At 46.1% G+C, this 19,552-nt stretch overlaps 1 protein-coding gene and 1 non-coding gene across 4 annotated transcripts in view; one reads left to right on the top strand and one right to left on the bottom strand.

Annotated features, from left to right (window-relative positions):
• NINL (ninein like) overlaps window positions 1-19,552 on the top strand; it is a 137,498-nt gene that overhangs the window by 27,842 nt on the left and 90,104 nt on the right. The gene's annotated exons all lie outside the window — the stretch shown is intronic.
• Window positions 15,449-15,553, bottom strand: LOC117069167. Its single transcript, XR_004431415.1, has one exon. It is a non-coding gene; the product is annotated as a small nucleolar RNA U13 (small nucleolar RNA).

Below are 19,552 nucleotides of genomic sequence, written 5' to 3'. Positions count from 1 at the left end.
GATGTGTCTTTCTTGTTCTGAATGGTTGTTACATGAGTGTATTCTCTTTCTAAGTATTCTTTGAGCCATATGCTCATGATTTGTGTACATTTACCTTTGAATATTTATTTTTCAGTACAAATTTTACTTAGAGTAAATGTGTTACAATTCTCATTTATCTACCTGGAACATTATCCATGATGTATTGTGTAAATAGATCCAGCCTCTATGGAGAGCAATTTGGCTATATCCATCAAAATAGTGAGTAGGAAGAGGTAGGAGCCTCGACAGGTGTGTGTGGCATGGGCTGCTTTGCTGTGGGGCCTGTCTGTACATTCTGGAAGAGGTGCCTGAGAGTCACATCTGATGGTGTCACAGGGTTGGGTAGACACAAGTTGATGTCCAGGCCCCACCAAGGTAGACGCCTGATAGACTGCCTGCATTTTGAGTCAGGACCATGAGGAAGATTATTCCCTAGGAACAGGAGTGAACTGGAAGCAGACTGGCCTTCTCAGAAACCAAACGCTGTTTGTGTTCATCTCAGCCTGTGATCTCGACTCAGGTTGTTACAGGGGTGCTGATGGCCATTGCTCTGTAGAGGAAAAAAAAAAATCATCCCAGTGCACATATTTTTTCTAGTTTTAAATATATTGGCACACAATGAAGATATTCAGGCCTGTGGAGCTATGATGATATGAACGAAAGACCTGAGTGGCACATACTGCCAAAGCGGGCTCCCCAGGGTCCTTGATGCAGCAGTTACCAGACACAGATTGTTTGTTTGTTTGTTTGTTTGTTTTTAAGATGGTTTTGCTCTATCACCCAAGCTGGAGTGCAAAGGAGCAATCACAGCTTACTTCAGCCTTGACCTCCTGGGCCCAAGTGATCCTCCTGCCTCAGCCTCCTGAATAGCTACGACTACAGACCCCCATCGCCACACCTAGCTAATTTTTTTTTTTTTTTTTGTAAAGAATGGGAGTCTCACTGTGTTTCTCAGGCTGGTCTTGAACTCCTGGTCTCAAGCAGTCCACCCACTCTGGCCTCCCAAAGTGCTGGGATTACAGGCGTGAGTCACCGCGCCTGGCTAGAGCCATAGGTGTTGTATAAATTGTGATCCTGAAACTCCAGTGTGCAGATTGCCATTCTGTCGTCTGAGATGCACTGTGTTCTCCTCCATGAGCCCATACCCTTCCAGGTGGCAGAAAGTTCATTTTTATCCATCCAGAGGTCACCCAGGGCTACGTCTCTACCTGGCAGGGGTTCCATGTTCTTTCCACTCTGGCACTCACTGGGCTGTCCTCCTGTCTGTCTTTGGGCCTTGGCTCCCATGGGTCCCCTGTACACAGACCTTTCTCCTGACCCGTGCTCTGCAGAGTGCAGCACTCCTGCTGTGTGGCTCCTTGTTTAGCTTCTGCTCCTTGTTGCCTGGACACACCTTGCTGCCCTTCCTTGGCTGGGCTCCTGCCCCTTCTTAAATGTTGCCTGAAAGAGTGAATTCACTCTCACTTCCCCCACATCTACCTGCAGGTTAGGTTAGAAGGCCTTGTCCTTCTGCCCTGATCCGTGCCCTGCCTGCCAGGCCCAGCCATAGCTGCCTGGAAGGCTTGCATGTTTATTATTTGTAACTGTTGGCTGCTGTCTGGGAACGGAGCATCTGAACCTCAGACACCAAGAAGAGCCTCCCAGTTTGTGTTGTTCTGCTCTGTCTCCCTCCTGGAGGCAGCAAGTGCAGACTATCCTCCTGTTGCCCGAGTGGGGCAGAGTGATCAGGGAGCAGGAAAGGGGGTCACCTCCATGGGCCACTGTTTCAGAACTTCTTCCCATCATGCCTCTTGAACTGAGATGCTCTTTCCTTCCTCTTTAGCTTCCCCGGGGAGAAAGATACGTGAAGGACACTCTTTTTTGACTCAAGTTCATGTAATTGTGTGCATGTTTAAAGGAATGAGATTTTTTGGGGCTTTACTTGTGACACGTGTTCATGCTAACCTAACTGTATTTATTTCAGCCTAATATGCATCTGTGTTACACACTGGAGGAAAATACCTTTTCCATGGGAATGATAATTATTTTTCTTAAAATTGTGTTTAATGTTAAAGAAAATCAGAAAGTACCTTTCCCAATGTGGCCCACAAGCCATTGGTTAGAGAAGTGGAAACACTGGGGCCAGTATCGTGTGTGTCCTCGGCACTGGCGGGGACCAGTGAGTGGCTCTGTTTAAAATGCCATTTCCCCAACCTTTGGATTTTTGTTTTTGTTTTTCTTTGTTTTTTCTGAGGCAGGGTCTCATGCTGTCACCCAGGCTGGAGTCTCAGCTCACTGCAACCCCACTTTCTGGGCTCAAGCAATTCTCCCACCTCAGCCACCTGGGTAGCTGGGACCACAGGCATGTGCCACCACACCTGGCTACTTTTTTTTTTGTATTTTTGGTAGAGATGGGGTTTCACCATGTTGCTCAGGCTGGTCTCAAACTCCTGAGCTCAAGCAGTCTGCTCGCCTCCACGTCCCAAAGTGCTGCAGTTACAGGCATGAGCCACCGAGCTCCCCAACCTTTGCCTTAGATCACACATTTTTGTAACAGTGTGTCTGAGGCCAATTACGATTCCAATAAGCTGCACATGGTGGCAGGTACCTGTAGTCCCACCTACTTGGGCAGCTGAGGTGGGAGGATCACGAGCACAGGAGTGTGAGGCTGCATTGAGCTATGATCGCACCTGTGAATAGCAGTCTGGGCCACATAGCAAGACCCCATCTCCAAAATAAAAACAAAAAACAAAAAACCCAAAACCCAACAAGGGTGAGAAATAACGTCCAGGCATAGTGGGGTCTGGAGTAGAGGACCACAGTGAGCAAGGCCCCTGCACCAGTGCCCTTGTGTGGGGAAGCAAAAGGTGAGCTGAGACCCCCGCTCCATGAGTGTCTCACCAGACCAGCGCTTTCCCCGGGTGTCTCACTCAGCCTTGCTTTGACTCTAGCCAGACCCTGATTCTCCAGAGAGGCCTGAGTAAACCGGTGTGTTTACTGACCTTCGCAGATAGGCTCAGCTCTTCCCAAACTTGTCCTCCAAGCTGTAAGAGCCACCTGGAGCTACTCTGAATTACTTTCTGTGTCTCCTTTCTTCTCCTGTCCCTGCTCAGCACCTCTATTTTTCTCTCTTGGATGTAGCCTGGGATGTGGTTCTTTCCAGGACCTCTCAGTCTTGCAAGGCGGTATGTCTAGACCTGACTGAGTTGACTTCAAATTTGAGGGCCTGACCAAATGCTGGTGGCTTGTGGCCCCTCCGTGATTTAGACAGAAGGGTGGGCAAGCATGCCTCTGTCTGTATAGTGCCAGCATGGCTTGGGACAAAAGCTCTGGAATCCACTTCACTGTTTGATTAATAGGATAAACATGCAATTGGCCTTACAAATCCAGAGGATTAGGTTGCTTTTTTTTTTTTAGTAGATTTATTTTTTTCTTTCACAACTCTTTTAGAAAAGTGGTTTAACCTATTTATATGGTTAGTTTGTCAGGGTTCTTTTTGAGGTGGAGAGGGTCTGGCTATGTTGCTCAGGCTAGTCTTGAACTCCTGGGCTCAAATGGTCCTCCCACCTTAGCCTCCCATGTAGCTGGGATTACAGCCACACACCACCATGCCTAGCTCTTTTAGTAGATTTTTAACCTGAGTTGGAAGAACAAAAATGGTAAAAGGCTTGAGGAAAATAGCTTCTGTAAAAGAAAATGAAATTTCGGTACCTCCCCATCCCCACCCCACCAACTAGTTATGTCAAAGGGAGAGTTAAGCCTGGGAATGGAGTCATGCAACTGCCATTCTTTTTCCCTAAACAGAACTGTAACTTCACAATCCTGGGTCGTAGTGTTAGACATAAGCCAGGTCCCAGGATGGCAAAAGGACGTATACCTCCCGATGGCCTCCCTCACAAATTGCTCACAAGGACATCTTTTGCTGGCTCCTAAACCTTTCAGGATACATATCTCCTATAAAACCAGTACATGCCAATTGTAACCTTGGGTCTGCAAGCCAAGTTTAACTCCTCAAACTGAGTTCTGTTAAATCTCACACTGACAATGTTGATGACAAGCTTACCTTCCCAAGTGCAGAACACGCACAAGACAGGATCAGTCACTCTTCCTGCTTGACTCTCCTCCGTTCCCTCTTTTCAAACATTTACCTTGTCTGATATAAAACATACAGGTACTGAGCAGTTGTTAGAGCCTCATAAGAATAACCATTTGCCTCCCTGCCCCCGCCCTTGTTTCCCTCCTGCCTGCCGCCACCTCACACGCACACTAAGTTCCCAGCATCCTCTTTGGAAAAGCACAGGTCACAGATGCTTCACTGGCTTGTGTTTTTCCTGGGTGAGTCCTCAGACTTGGCTTAATAAACCTCTGCTGATCGAGACACTTGCCTCAGTGACCATTTTTGTTGAACACCCTACCTTCTTTTTTCTACATCTGTTAGGGGCAGTTTCATATTTCTTTTCTTTTTTTTTAAATTTATTTGAGACAGAGTCTCGCCCTTGTTGCCCAGTCTCACCCTTGTTGCCCAGGCTGGAGTGTGTGGGGGAAAGAAAGAGAGATCAGACTGTTACTGTGTACTGTGTAGAAAAAGGAAGACATAAGAAACTCTGTTTTGATCTGAACTAAGAAAAACTCTTCTGCCTTGAGATGCTGTTAATCTGTAACCCTAGCCCCAACCCTGTGCTCGCAGCAACACGTGCTGTGTTGACTCTAGGTTTAATGGATTTAGGGCTGTGCAGGATGTGCTTTGTTAAAAATGTGTTTGCAGGCAGTATGCTTTGTAGAAGTCATCGCCATTCTCCATTCTCAAGTACCCAGGGACACAATGCACTGTGGAAGGCCTCAGGGACCTCTGCCCAAGAAAGCCTGGGTATTGTCCGAGGTTTCCCCACGCTGAGAAAACCTGAGATACGGCCTTCTGGGAAGGGAAAGAACTTAAAACCGTTCCCCAGCCCGACACCGGTAAAGGGTCTCTGCTGAAGAGGATTAGTGAAAGAGGAAGCCCTCTTTACAGTTGAGATAAGAGGAAGGCATCTGTCTCCTGCTCGTCCCTGGGAATGGAATATCTCAGTGTAAAATCCCATCATACATTCTATTTACTGAGATAGGAAAAAACGGCCTTATGGTTGGAGGTGAGACATGCTGGCAGCAATACTGCTCTTTACTGCACTGAGATGTTTGTGTAAAGTCAAACACAAATCTGGCCTATGTGCACATCCAGGTGCAGCACCTTTCCTTAAACTTATTTGTGACACACAGTCCTTTGCTCACATGTTTTCCTGCTGACCCTCTCCCTACCATTACCCTATAGTCCTGCCACATCCCCCTCGCTGAGATAGTAGAGATAGTGATCAATAAATACTGAGGGAACTCAGAGACCAGTGCCGGTGCAGGTCCTTGCTTGCTGAGCGCTGGTCCCCTGGACCCACTTTTCCTCTGTGTCTTATTTCTTTTCTCAGTCTCTCGTCACCACCTTGCAAGAAATACTCACAGGTGTGGAGGGGCAGACCCACTTCATCATGCAGTGGCACAGTCATGGGTCACTACAGCCTTAACCTCTCGGGCTCAAGTGGTCCTCCCACCTCAGCCTCCCAAGTAGGTTGGGAATACAGGCACATGCCACCATGCCCAGCTAATTTTTCTGTTTTCTAGATAGTCTCACTATGTTGCTCAGGCTGTTCCTGAACTCCTGGCCTCAAGTGATCTTCCTACCACAGCCTCCCAAAGTCCTGGGATTGCAGGCATGAGCCACTGTATCCACCCCCTTTTTTCTTTTTCTTTTTTTTTTTTTTTGAGGCGGAGTCTCTCTCTGTTGCCCAGGCTGGAGTGCAGTGGCCGGATCTCAGCTCACTGCAAGCTCCACCTCCCGGGTTTACGCCATTCTCCTGCCTCAGCCTCCCGAGTAGCTGGGACTACAGGCGCCCGCCACCTCGCCCGGCTAGTTTTTGTATTTTTAGTAGAGACGGGGTTTCACCGTGTTAGCCAGGATGGTCTCGATCTCCTGACCTCGTGATCCACCCGTCTCGGCCTCCCAAAGTGCTGGGATTACAGGCTTGAGCCACCGCGCCCGGCCCCCGTTTTTCTTTAAGTAAACATGATGTGAGCCAGTGTTTGGAGAGACAAATTCCTTTTGATAAATAGATGCCAAGTGTTTCATGTGTTCTTTTCACTGCCCTATCAGTGTTGAATTTACTTCTGATCCACTTTATTTCATTCTTTTGGCTCTAAAGGTTTTCCTCTTTTAGAAGCATGTTGGCAGATGTGTATGGCAAGCTTAGCTAGAACCTTGTAAATATTATAGCTGGAGTTCTGCAATTTTCCTAACTTTTGACTTTTCCTGTGTGGAAACATTTTTTAAAAAACATGTTAGGGACATTGTGGAGTTGGTTGGAAAGAGTGGCCCAGACAGGGCTGAATGGGCGTGCTGGGGCTCCGAGGTCCGAATGGGCTTTCCCCGCTGAGGCTGCTCAGCTGATCACGTTGTGCTGCACGACCTCAGGCCACGAAACTGATTTGCTTCCACTCGTGCATGATGAGCGGCCAGCTTTTGTTTAGATGTAAAAGAAAAACTCACATTGCCTTTTTCCTAGCACAAAGCAGGAGAGAGAGAGAGGAAGTGAGACTCAGCAGACCTCGATGGAGGGTTCATTAAGAGCCAGGTCCATGCTGAGCAATGGCCAGAGAGACAGTGTCCGGGGCGAGCTTGGATTCTGGATGAGGCTGGGTGTGGGAGGTGTGGCTGTGGGTGCTGGGGTCAGGCCTGGGTGAGGCTGGGTATGGGAGCTGTGGCCATGGTGCTGGGGTCAGGCCTGGGTGAGGCTGGATATGGGAGCTGTGGCCATGGTGCCGGGGTCAGCCGTGGGTGAGGCTGAGTGTGGGAGGTGTGGCCATGGGTGCCCAGGGCCAGCCCATAGTCTGGCACGCTCAGGTAATGGCCATCTCCAGAACACCCTGTCCAAGACTAGGCTGCTTGGTGTCCTCTGATTTCCCCCTCAGGACTCTTGTGGAGCTCAGTGGTGAGGGGAGCCCAGGAGGCATTGTGCTGGGCCCAAGATAATGAGAATTTTGGAGCACAAAGGGGCCTGGGGTCAGGTTTGGCTTCCTCATTTGATATCTCAGAAAGCTCAGGCCCAGAAAGCATAAGCAGCTTGACTCAGGCCACACAGCTGCCCAGGAGTGCAGCAGAACTCCCCAGACCAAGCTGCACTAGACTGGCGTGAATGGCAGTGGCCCTCCTTAAATGTGCCCCCATGGCAAGGAGGGACAGGGCAGGAACCTTGGGGAAGACCAGCATTGCAGTGCATCTGCCCAGTCAATCCCAGGAGCATAGCTATCCCAGGCAGTGTGCAGCATTATCTCATTAGTTTGATTTGCATTTCCCTAATGACTTACACTGTTGAGCATCTTTCTGTGCACTTATTGCCCATTAATGAATCTTCTTTTGTGAAATGCACATTAAAATTGTGATGCTGACAAGTTGCTGTCCGTAGAGGTTGCCCCGGTTTATTTCCCATCAGTGTGTATGAGGCCCTAACCTCTAGTACCTCAGAATGTGATTGTATTTGGAGACAGGTTCTTTAAAGAGGTAATCGAGTGAAAAGTAAAATGGAGAACATGGTTTCTCTACTCAACAGAACACTTCTAACACCAAACGTGTGATCTTTCCACACCATGCGATTCTCCAGTTCTCTTCAGAGACCACTGGATGTACTAGAATTTAACCCAGTTCTACACTACCTGGAGTTAGTGCAGACCCCATAGGTTAAGAGCTCAGTTCCATTTGGCTTCCCCCAGTTCAGAAGCCAGTCACAAGTCCCAGGTTGTGACCTGTGCATCTGAACGGCTGACTTTAAATCAGGAGTCCCCAAAACCATCTCTGGGGATTGATCATCTGATTGGGTGGCTTGCAAAGCTCAAGGAAACATTTACAAATGTTTACTGGTTTATGATGAAGCTGTGACCAAGAATGTGGACAAACAGCAGATGAAGAGGCGGATGGGGTTTAGCTGCAGCCCCGCCCACCCTGGAGGCTGCGGGTGGGATTATCCTAATCCCAGTGTTGGTCCATCTGGTAACCAGTCCCTTTCCTCCTAGAGTCATCGCAGTAGTACAAACACTGGTGTAGTTGAAAGGGGCTTATTATGAATAACAGAAGATGCCCCTCTCACCCATATTAGTCAGGAAATTCCGAGGGTTTTGGGAGCTGTATGTCAGGAATTTAGGACCAAGACTAAACATACACTTCTTACTACACCACAGTATCACATGAGGCCATAAGGGTGGCCCTGGTTCTGTATGACTGGTGTCCTTATGAGAAGAGATGAGGACACAGGCACATGCAGGGGAGACATCTGGAAGCCGAGGAGAGGTCAAAGAAGAAGCCATGCCTGCTTCTTGATGAGACGCCTTATCTGGGAGTTCCAGGCTCTGGAACAGAGGGAAATACGTTCTGTTTCAGCCACCCGGCCACGGTGCCTTGTCACAGCAGCCCAGCCGACCCGAGGCCCAGTCTGACAGGCGAAAAGTCCTCTCTCTTAGTGGGCTTGGTATCTTTCCGGATGAGCACAGTGGAGCATCTCTCCACATGTTCAAGAGCCATTTGTTTTTCCATCTTTGTAATCTAGATCCTTTGCTTTTGGAGGGTGGGGGCAGGGTAAATTGTTTCAGTACTGATTTTAGGAGCTCTTTATTAAGGGGATTAACCTTTGGCCTGTGATTTACATTAAAATTACCTTCTCATTTGTCATTTATCTTCTGATTTTATTTTTTCCTATTTAGAAATTTTGACTTATATAGTCAAATTTCCCACTCTTTTAGGGGTGAAGCAAAAGCTGCATTTTATTCTAGATCTTTTTTGGGTTAAATTTTTCTTGGTTCTGAGTACCTTCTGACTCTGATGTTCTATAACATTATCCTCTGATTGAGGGGCACAGGCAGGTAAGAAAGCACTTACCCAGGAAAGCTTGGATTGAATAACAAGGATAGAGAAATGACTCGTAAACTGTTCAGTCAGAATCCACCTGGGGGAAACCTGCTGGACCTGCTCAAATTTAAAAACTCAAGTTTATGCTGTGAAGGTGTTAATGGAAAACCCAAACTGTAAAATGTCTTAAGGAGGTTTATTCTGAACCAATATGATTGACCGTGGTCTGGGGAAAACACAAACCCAGGAAGCCTTGATAAGTGGTCCCGAGGCAGTTAGGGCACAACTCTGTCTTACGCATTTTAGGGAAGCAAAAGTCACAGGCAAAGTCATACGTCAGTATGTGGAGGCCAGACATTAGTTTGGCCCCAAAAGGTGGGATATATCTTGAAGTGGGGGGCTTGCAGGTCATGACTGGATTTAAAGATTCTTTAATTTGCAGTTGGTTAAAGGAGTGAAGCATTGTCTAAAGTTTTGGACTCAGCAGAAGGGAAAGCCGGAATTAAGAAAGTCGCTACCTAGGACATGGGGTCAGGGCGACCTGCAGGGGTGCATGACGTAAACTTTGTCTGGCATGGCCTTATGTCCTGTTTATAACTTGATAATCCTCTTGTCACAAAGGGTCTATTCTGTCAGTCTTAGGATCTCTTGTTTAACATTAATGCTGGTCAGTTGTGCCTAAACTCCAAAAGGAGTGGGATATAATGTCTGACTTTCCCATCATGACTGGAAATTCAGTTTTTAAGTTTTTTCTGGAGTCCCCTTGGTTCACTGAGTGGGGGCTTAAGATTTTATTTTTAGTTTTTAAAGGCCAATTAGGAATCTCAGGACTCCAAAACTTCTTATGCAAAAGGGAAGGTTAAGCCCAGGGACTGAGTCATGTGAGGTGTTGTTTCCAAATGAACAACTATTACTAAGGAAAGGTCAAGGACCTCGGGTATCTGTAAAGGTCTGCCCCCACAGATTTTTCACTGGTCAATTCTTTGCTGGTCTCTGTTGTTAAAAAGAGTCAAACTCTGAAAAATATTTGAAGAGATTTATTCTGAGCCAAATACAAGAGCCTCAGGAGATCCTAAGAACATGTGCCCAAGGTAGTCAGGTGAGAGGTTGGTTTTATACATTTTAGGGAGACATAAAACATCAATCAGTGTATGTAAAATGTACATTGGTCTGTCTGGAAAGGTGGGACAATTCAAAGGGGTAGGGTGGGGGCTTCCAGGTCATAGGTAGATTCAAGGATGTTCCAGTTGGCAATTGGTTGAAAAAGTTGTTATTGTCTAAAAACAGAATCAATGGAAGGGGTTGTCTAGGTTAAGATAAGGGGCTGTGAGGCCAGGCACACAGGTGGCTCACGCCTGTAATCCCAGCACTTTGGGAGGCCAAGGTGGGCAGATCACCTGAGGCCAGGAGTTCAAGACCAGCCTGGCCAACATGGTGAAACCCTGTCTCTACTAAAAATACAAAAAATTAGCCAGGTGTGGTGGCATGCACCTGTGGTCCCAGCTACTCAGGAGGCTGAGGCAGGAGAACTGCTTGAACCTGGGAGGTGGAGGTTGCCTTGAGCTGAGATTGCGCCACTGCACTCCAGCCTGGGCAATAGAGCAAGACTCTGTCTCAAAAAACAAAAAAACAACAATGAAAGAAAGGGGTTGTGGAGACCAGTGTTCCCATTATACTTAGGGAGCCTCCAGGTAGCAGGCTTCAGAGAGAATCCATTGTAAATGTGTCTTATCAGCTGATTCTCTCCTGGATCAGGAAGAAGGCCTGGAAAAGGAAGGAGATTCTCTTCAGAATGTAGATTTTCCCCACAAGAGACAGCTTTGCAGGACTACTTCAAGATATGGCAAAGAGGCGGGGCGCGGTGGCTCAAGCCTGTAATCCCAGCACTTTGGGAGGCCGAGACGGGTGGATCACGAGGTCAGGAGATCGAGACCATCCTGGCTAACACGGTGAAACCCCGTCTCCACTAAAAAATACAAAAAACTAGCCAGGCGAGGTGGCGGGCGCCTGTAGTCCCAGCTACTCGGGAGGCTGAGGCAGGAGAATGGCATAAACCCGGATCTGTTTTAATGTTAATGCTGGTCAGTTGGGCCTGAATTCTCCTAAAGGGAGGAGGGTATAATGGGACAGTCCAACCCCCCCATCCCATCATGCCTGAACTGGTTCTTTAGGTTAACTTTGGAATGCCCTTGGCTGAGAGGAGGGGAGCATTCAGATGATTGGGGGGGCTCAGAATTCTATTTTTGGTTTTCACCTGCCATACATGAGGACATGCCAATGTATGGAAAAGGGGAGACTTTAGGTCTACAGTCTAAGTCTGGCTCCTGAAACTCCACACTGATAATGTTGATTACAAGCTTATCTTCCCAAGTGCAGGGCAAAAGACAAGACTCCCTTCTCTACCTACCCGGGAGATGTCTGTGGAACTGACTCCTTTAGTCCTTCCTCCTCGTCAGACATTCACCTTATGTAAAATGTAGATTTACTGGGCACCAGCTCAAGGCCCATGGGAATAGAACCATTCGCCTTACTGCCTACCTGTCCCTCTTCCCACATGCCTTCCCCACTTTAAAGGAATATGTAAATACTAAACCTTCAGAAAACCTCTTCAGGAAAACAGCCACATATGTAGCTGTTGCTCCGGGTTTTCCTGGATGCTCCCTAAAGCTGCTTAATAGGCCCTGAGGGTTGAGACTTCTGCCTCAGTCCCTCATCTCGCTTGTCATTACTTACTGAGATAAAGAGCTCTGTTCCTCCTCAGCTCAGTTAAATCTCCATCTGCTGTTTTAACAAATGCAGCTTGAAGACAGATTTGTTTATTTAAGAATTCATCCTGTCAAGGGAGATTCGCCAGCAATGATTAGACCAAGTAAAAGTTGTTTGGGGTGCTCAGGAACCAGAAGTTTGTTTTAGCAAATGTCTTTTCCCTGCACCCAGCTTTGTTCCTGCCAGAGGAAAAACCTTTTTGTGGCTGCTTATTTCATGCCAATGCTAGCTTTTGGAGAGAGTTGAGTTTAGAAATCATAATGTGAAAAATACAGACTCCAGCGTTGTGGGGCTCAGAGCAGCCAGACTTCTCACAAGGACCCATGCATCTGAAACAAAGATTTGGCCCCTGGGACTGAACATGGCTTCTGAAGTTTCCAAAGATTCCACTTCCTGTTCTCCTAAGCACCTCAAATATTTTATGCCAGAGTGGCCTTTCAGCGTAGTCAGGTCACGTGCAAATCTGTTTTTTAATCTGTCTGCATCCTGCTCATTCCTTGAAAGTAATTCATACTTTTACTACAAGTTGAGAAATAGGAGATGCAGGGTAGAACTAATGAAAGATCCCTTCCTGTGCCTTCACTGTGTTTGGTCTAAAGATAGATGGTTCTGTGGGCCCATCAGCCCTGTGCGCCTCCTTTATCCTGTTCTGTGGGTGCTGGTGAGGCCAGAGCCAGGAGTTGCCTGGGGCCACTCAGCATCACTGTTTTCCCGTCCAGATTCCACGTGTCAAATTGTGGGTAGTGAACAGAGGTGAGAATATGTGTGAGTGAGGCTAGGTGAGTGTGGGTTCATCACCACTGCTGGACAAGGTTCCTCTTACGTCTTCCATTCTAACACTTGCCTGTCGTGGTGTCTGGAACCAAATTATGGTTCTAGGCTGGGGCAAGGGCAGCAGTGTTGTAAAGCTCCAGCACTGAATGCAGCCCTGTGCCCAGAGTCAGGAGGGTGGGGACACAGTGCCGTTGTCACACCCTGCTGGCCAACATGGGCTATTTGCAAAGAACCCAGATTTAAAATGAGTTCAACTATGTTCTATTCAATATAGAATTTCAAAAATGGAAGGGATCTTGGGATTCATCTGATTTCGTGCCCCGATTTTACATAAGAAGAAACTGAGGCCCAGCAGGTGTTGATGGAGACAGCCTGAGGTGCTTGCTAATGCGTCCCATCTCCCTTTTGACCAGACATGCTGCTTCATGTTCCTAACTGGTGTCGTGTGTGTATTCCGTCAGTCACACCTGACTTCGGGCTTGCGAGCTGAGAATGTTTCTTTTGTATCTTTTGTATTCCATCAGATTATCTAAGATTTACCTAGAGCAGACATTGAGTAATTGCTTATTCCTTCAAAAAGCTGTTTGTCAATGAAAACTATAGGAAGATGTGATTTTTTTTTAACCTATCAGATTGTAAAAAATATCTGAAAGTTGGATAATGTGCTGTGTTGCCAAGGGACAGAGAGGCAGCCTCATCTGTTGCTCATGGGACTGTGCATTGGTGTAACTTCTGTGGAAGACATTTTAGTGATAGCTTTCCATATGGAAAAGATGCACACTCATGACCCAAGGGCTCCACTTCTAGGAATTTATTCCTCAGAGGTTATTTATTACAGCATTGTTTATATTAGCAAAAGATTGTGTCTTAGGCTGCTCTTGCATTGCTATAAAGAAATATCTGAGACTGGGTAATTTATAAAGGAAAGAGGTTTAATTGGCTCACAGTTCTGCAGGCTGTACAAGCATGGCACAGTCATCTGCCCTGCTTCTGATGAGGCCTCAGGAAGCTTCCAATCATGGTGGAAGGTGAAGGGAGAGCAGGTACTGAGGGCGGGAGCGAGGGAGGCAGGGAGTGCCACACATTTTTAAACTACCAGATCTCTCATGAACTCAGAGCAAGAGCTCAGTCATTATTGTGAGGACGGCATCAAGCCATTCGTGCCAGGTTTGCCCCCAGGACCTAAACACCTCCCATCAGGCCTTACCTCCAACATGGGATCACATTTCAACATGAGCTTTGGAGGGGACGGACGTCCAAACCACAGCAGATTGGAAACAACCTAGGTGTCTATCGATAGGAGGCTGGTTAAGCTACCACACACTCATCGCTGGGGTCGTATGTGTGCTCACAGCGGGTGGCGTGGCAGGATCAGGACTGAGCGAGGCTGGGATCTCGTTGTGGCAGACGGACCAGATGGTTCAACCCTGAGAGCAGAACAGTCACTAGACTGATTCCAGACCCCACATGGGTGTCGATGGATTTCTTGTATCGGCAGAGCCTGGCAGGGCAACCCAGCCGTGGTGAAGATGACAGGCTTCCCAGTCAGGCTGACTTGGGCTTCACGTCAGCTCCAGTATCTGCATCTGAGACCTCAAGTTCCCCAACATTAAAACAAAATTGCTTATTCCTTCAAAAAGCTGTTTGTCAATGAAACCTATAGGAAGATGTGATTTTTTGTTTAACCTATCAGATTGTAAAAAATATCTGAAAGTTGGATATTGTGCTGTGGATGAAACCAACATATATGTATATCTCATAGTATCACAATAGTATGCAAAAACTTTCCTTCTGGATAGCTCTGTTCCTCCCCTCTTTATGCTATTATTATCACAAATTACATCTGTCAACATTTTGTACTCATCAAGATAGATATATAATTATTGTATTGTGCAAATTGTGTATTATTGGTCTTTTATACCAAATGAAGGGGAATGAAAAATACAAAAATTGATTAATATTAACTTTTGTATTTACTGATACGGTTACCATTATTGGTACTTTTTATTTCTTCATATTGATTTTAGTCTAGCATCCTTTTGTTTTAGCCTGAAGGACTTTCTTTAGTATTTCTTGTTGGTTAGATCTGCTATTGAAGAACTCTCCCAGTTTTTGTTTATTTGAAAATGTCTTAATTTCCCCTTTACTTAAAAAGATGACTTTGTTGGCCAGGCGCGGTGGCTCACGCCTGTAATCCCAGCACTTTGGGAGACTGAGGCGGGCAGATCACAAGGTCAGGAGATCGAGACCATCTTGGCCAACATGGTGAAACCCCACCTCTACTAAAAAAAATACAAAAAATCAGCCGGACGTGGTGGTGGGCGCCTGTAGACCCAGCTACTCGGGAGGCTGAGGCAGGAGAATGATGTGAACCTGAGAGGCGGAGCTTGCAGTGAGCCGAGATCATACCACTGCACTGTAGCCTGGGCGACAGAGTGAGACTCTGTCTCAAAAGAAAAAAAAGACTTTATTTCTAGAGCCGGTTTTGGTTCATGGCAATATTGAGCAGGGTAGAAGAGAGATCCCACACGCCCTCCGCTTCTGCCATGCACAGCCTCCTTCACCATCAGTGTCCTGCCCCATCTTGGTCCTTTCATTGTACTTGTTGAACCCACATCGACACGTCATCCCCCTCCAGAGACCAAGGTTTATATTAGGGTTTATTCTTGGTGTTGTACATTCTGTGGGTTTTAACAAATGTAAAATGACATACATCCGCTATTATAGTATATTATGGGAAAGTTCTACTAACCTAAAATTCCTCTGTACTCCCCCTGTTCATCCCTCCTTTCCCTCCACTCCTGGCAACCACTGATCTTTTTACCATCTCCACACTTTTTGCTTTTACAAAGTCATATAGTTGGAATTGTATACAATGTAGCTTTTCACATTGCCTTCTGTCACTTAGCAATATGCATCTAAGATTCCTTCATGTATTTTCATGCCTTCATAGTTCAGAAATTTTCTTTTTTCTTTTTCTCCTTTTCATGTCAGATGAGTAATGCACCCATCATCATAACAAGGTTTCAGGGTAGCACATCTCACACATGCATGTGAATACCCAGCTATCATACTTATGAACTACAAGAAGATCACTCATTTCTTCTTAGTGCTGAATAATAGTCCATTATCTGATGTACCACAGTTTATCTATTCAACTACTGAAAGACATCTTAGTTGCACCCAAGTTTTGGCAGTTCTGAATGAAGCTGTGATAAATATCCAGGTACAGTTTTTGTGTGGACATAAGTTTTCAACTTATTTAAGGAAATACCAAGGAGTACAATTCTTGGATTGCATTGTAAGAATATGTTTGGTTTTGTAAGAAACTGCCAAACTGTCTTCCAGAGAGGCTGTCCCATTTACATTCCCAGCAGCAGTGAACATGAGTTTCAGTTGCTCCTGATTCTTGTCAGTATTTGGTGGTATTAGTATTTTGCATTTTGGCTATGCTAATGGGTGTGTCATGGTGTCTCTTTGTTTTGTTTGTGGTTCCCGTAGGGCATATAATGTTGAGCATCTTCATATGCATATTTGCCATTTGTATATGTTCTTAGGTGAGATGTTCACATCTTCTGCCCATTGTTCGATTGAGGCTTTTTTCTTATTGTTGAGTTTTTGTTGTTATTGTTGTTTTTTGAGACAGAGTCTTGCTCTTGTTGCCCAGGCTGGAGTGCAGTGGCGCGATCTCGGCTCACTGCAACCTTGCCTCCTGGGTTCAAGTGATTCTTCTGCCTCAGCCTCCCGAGTAGCTGGGATTACAGCCGTGCCCCACCACACCTGGCTAGTTTTGTATTTTTAGTAGAGATGAAGTTTCACCATGTTGGCCAGGCTGGTCTTGAACTCCTCACCTCAGGTGATCCACCCACCTTGGCCTCCCAAAGTACTGGCATTATAGGTGTGAGCCACCATGCCCGGGCTTGTTGAGTTTTAAGAGTTCTTTGGGCCAGGTGCTCACACCTGTAATCCCAGCACTGTGGGAGGCTGAGGCAGGTGGATCACATGAGGTCAGGAGTTTGAGACCAGCCTGGCCAACATGGTGAAACCCCGTCTCTACTAAAAGTACAAAAATTAGCTGGGCGTGGTGGTGCATGCCTATAATCCCAGCTACTTGGGAGGGTGAGGCAGGAGAATTGCTTTAATCAGGGAGGCGGAGGTTGCAGTTGAGTTGAGATGGCGCCATTGCACTCTAGCCTGGGCAAGAGAGCGAGACTCCGTCTCAGAAAAAAAAAAAAGAAAGAAAGAAAGAAAATCAATGGACTGTAAATCCAAAGGTTTATTTCTGGACTCTCAAAGCTATTCCATTTGTCTGTGTGTCTGTCTTTATGCTAGTACCATACTGCACTGTACCTTTGTAGTAAGTTTTGCAATTGAGTGGGAATATCTAGCTCTTCTTTTCCAGGATTGTTTTGGTGATTCTTGGTCCCTTGAATTTCCATCTGAATTTTAAGGTCAACTTGTTAATTTCTCTAAAGAAGCCAGCTGGGATTTTGGTAGAGAATGCATCAACTCTGTGATGGGTGAGGGAGTTACAGCCATCTTAACAACACTGAGACTTGGGATGTTGTATTAGTTCCTAGGGCTGCTGTACCAAATTACAACAAATTGAGTTACGGTTAAACAACAGAAATCTATGCCGTGACAGTCACGGAGGCCAGAAGTCTAAACACAGGGTGTTGGCAGGGCTGCTTGCTCTCTCTAGATTCCAGGGAAGAATTTGTGCCTTGACTTGTTCAGCTTCTGGGGGCTGCAGGCATTCCTTGGCTTATGGCTGCATCACTCCAGCCTCTGCGTCTGGTCACACTGCCCTCTCCTCTTCTCTCTCAAAATTCTTTCTGCCTTTCATGAGGCTATATGTAATTGCATCAGGTCCCACCTGTATAATCTTGGATAAACTCCTCCTCCCAAGATCCTTAATCTACTTAACTTTCTTTGCTATTAATATATAAGATAATATTCACAGGTTCCAGACATAAGAAGTGAATGTATCTTTGAGGAACTACCACAGATGTGTCTCCATTTATTTAGTTACTTTTAAATTTTTTTTTTTTTTTTGAGACATAGCCTTGCCCTATTGCCCAGGGTCCAGGCTGGAGTGCAGTGGTGCAGTCTTGGCTCGCTGCAGCCTCAACCTCTCAAGCTCAAGAGATCCTCCAACTTCAGCCTCCCAAGTAGCTGGGACTATAGGTGCACGCTACTATGCCCAGCTGATTTTTTTCATTTTTTGTAAAGATGGGGTCTCACTATGTTACCAAGGCTGGTCTTGAAATCCTGGGCTAAAGCAGTCTGCCTGCCTTGGCTTCCCAAAGTGCTAAGATTACAGATGTGAGCCACCACACCTGGCTTAAGTTTCTTTCAACTATGTTTATTTCCAGAGTATAAGTTTTACATTTTTAAATTAAATTTATACCTAAGTATTTTATTCTTTTTGATGCTCTAGTAGGATTGTTCATTACATGTATATAGAAATAAAATTGAATTTTTTTTTTTTTGAGACAGAGTCTCTCTGTAGCCTAGGCTAGAGTGCAGTGGCATGATCTTGGCTCACTGCAACCTCCGCCTCCTGGGTTCAAGTGATTCTCTTGCCTCAGCCTCCTGAGTTGCTGGGATTACAGGCATTCACCATCACAACTAATTGTTTTGTATTAGTAGAGATGGGATTTCACCATGTTGGCCAGGCTGGCCTTGAACTCATGGCCTCAAGTAATACACCCCCCTCAGCCTCCCAAAGTGCTGGGATTATAGGCATGAGCCACCATGCCCGTCCTACAGTTGAATTTTTCATATCTGCCTTTTTTTTTTTTTTTTTTGAGACAGGGCTCTGTCACCCAGACTGGACTGCACTGGCACAATCTTGCTCACTACAACCTCTGCCTCCTAGGTTCAAGTGATTCTTCTGCCTCAGCCTCCCGAGTAGCTGAGATTACAGGCAGCTGCCACCCCACCTGGCTAATTTTTGTAATTTTAGTAGAGATGGGGTTTCACCATGTTGGCCAGGCTGGTCGCAAACTCCTGACCTCAAGTGATCTGCCCGCCTTGGCCTTCCAAAGTGCTGGGACCACAGGTGTGAGCTACCACACCCCCTTTGCTCATTTTTGAATTGGGTTTTTGTTGTTGACTTGTAGTGTTTTTTATTCTGGATATTAATTCTTTATCAGGTATTTTCTTTTGCATAGATTTTCTCTCTTCCTAAGAGACAAGGTCTTGCTATTTGCCTGGGCTGGACTTGAAGCACCTGGGCTCAAGCAATTCTACTGCCTCAGCCTCCCAAGTAGCTGGTACTACAGGCACGCACCACTGTGTGTCCCTCTGTGTTTCTCTCTCTTAATAGTGTCTTTAAAAAGTGTTTTTTGGCCAGGCGCGGTGGCTCACGCCTGTAATCCCAGCACTTTGGATACCCAAGGCAGGTGGATCACTTGAGGTCAGGAGTCTGAGACCAGCCTCACTAATGTGGTGAAACCCTGTCTCTACTAAAAAAAAATACAAAATTAGCTGGGTGTGGTGGCACACGCCTGTAATCCCAGCTACTTAGGAGGCTGAGGCAGGAGAATCACTTGAACTTGGGAAGCAGAGGTTGCAATGAGCTGAGATTGTGCAGTTGCACTCCAGCCTGGGCAACAAGAGCAAAACTCCGTCTCAAAAAAAAAAGTTTTTTTGGCTGCGCGCGCTGGCTCATGGCTGTTACCCCAGCACTTTGGGAGGCCAAGGCAAAAGGATTGCTGGAACCCAGGAGTTCGAGACCAGCCTAGGCAATATAATGAGACCCCCATGTCAACAAAAAAAATTAAAAAAAAAATAGCCAGGAGTGGTGGTGTACATCTGTACTCCCAGCTACTCAGGAGCCTGAGGTGGGAGGATCACTTGAACCCTAGAGGTTGAGGATACAGTGAAACATGATTGTGCTGCTGCACTCCAACCTAGGCCATAGGCAAGATTCTATCTCAAAAAAAGAAAAATATTTTTAATTATTATGGACACATAATAGTTATGCATATTTATGAGGTACATGTGATGTTTCGATACAGGCATATGATGTATAATAGTCAAATCAAGGTATTTGGAGTATCTGTTCTCTTGGTAGTGTCTTTTGAT

This window comes from Trachypithecus francoisi, unplaced genomic scaffold (genome assembly GCF_009764315.1).
Source record: "Trachypithecus francoisi isolate TF-2019V2 unplaced genomic scaffold, Tfra_2.0 Lachesis_group21, whole genome shotgun sequence".
NCBI classification, from domain to species: Eukaryota; Metazoa; Chordata; class Mammalia; order Primates; family Cercopithecidae; genus Trachypithecus; species Trachypithecus francoisi.
The sequence above is the reverse complement of the archived record's forward strand: the minus strand, read 5'-3'. Positions and strand labels throughout refer to the sequence as shown.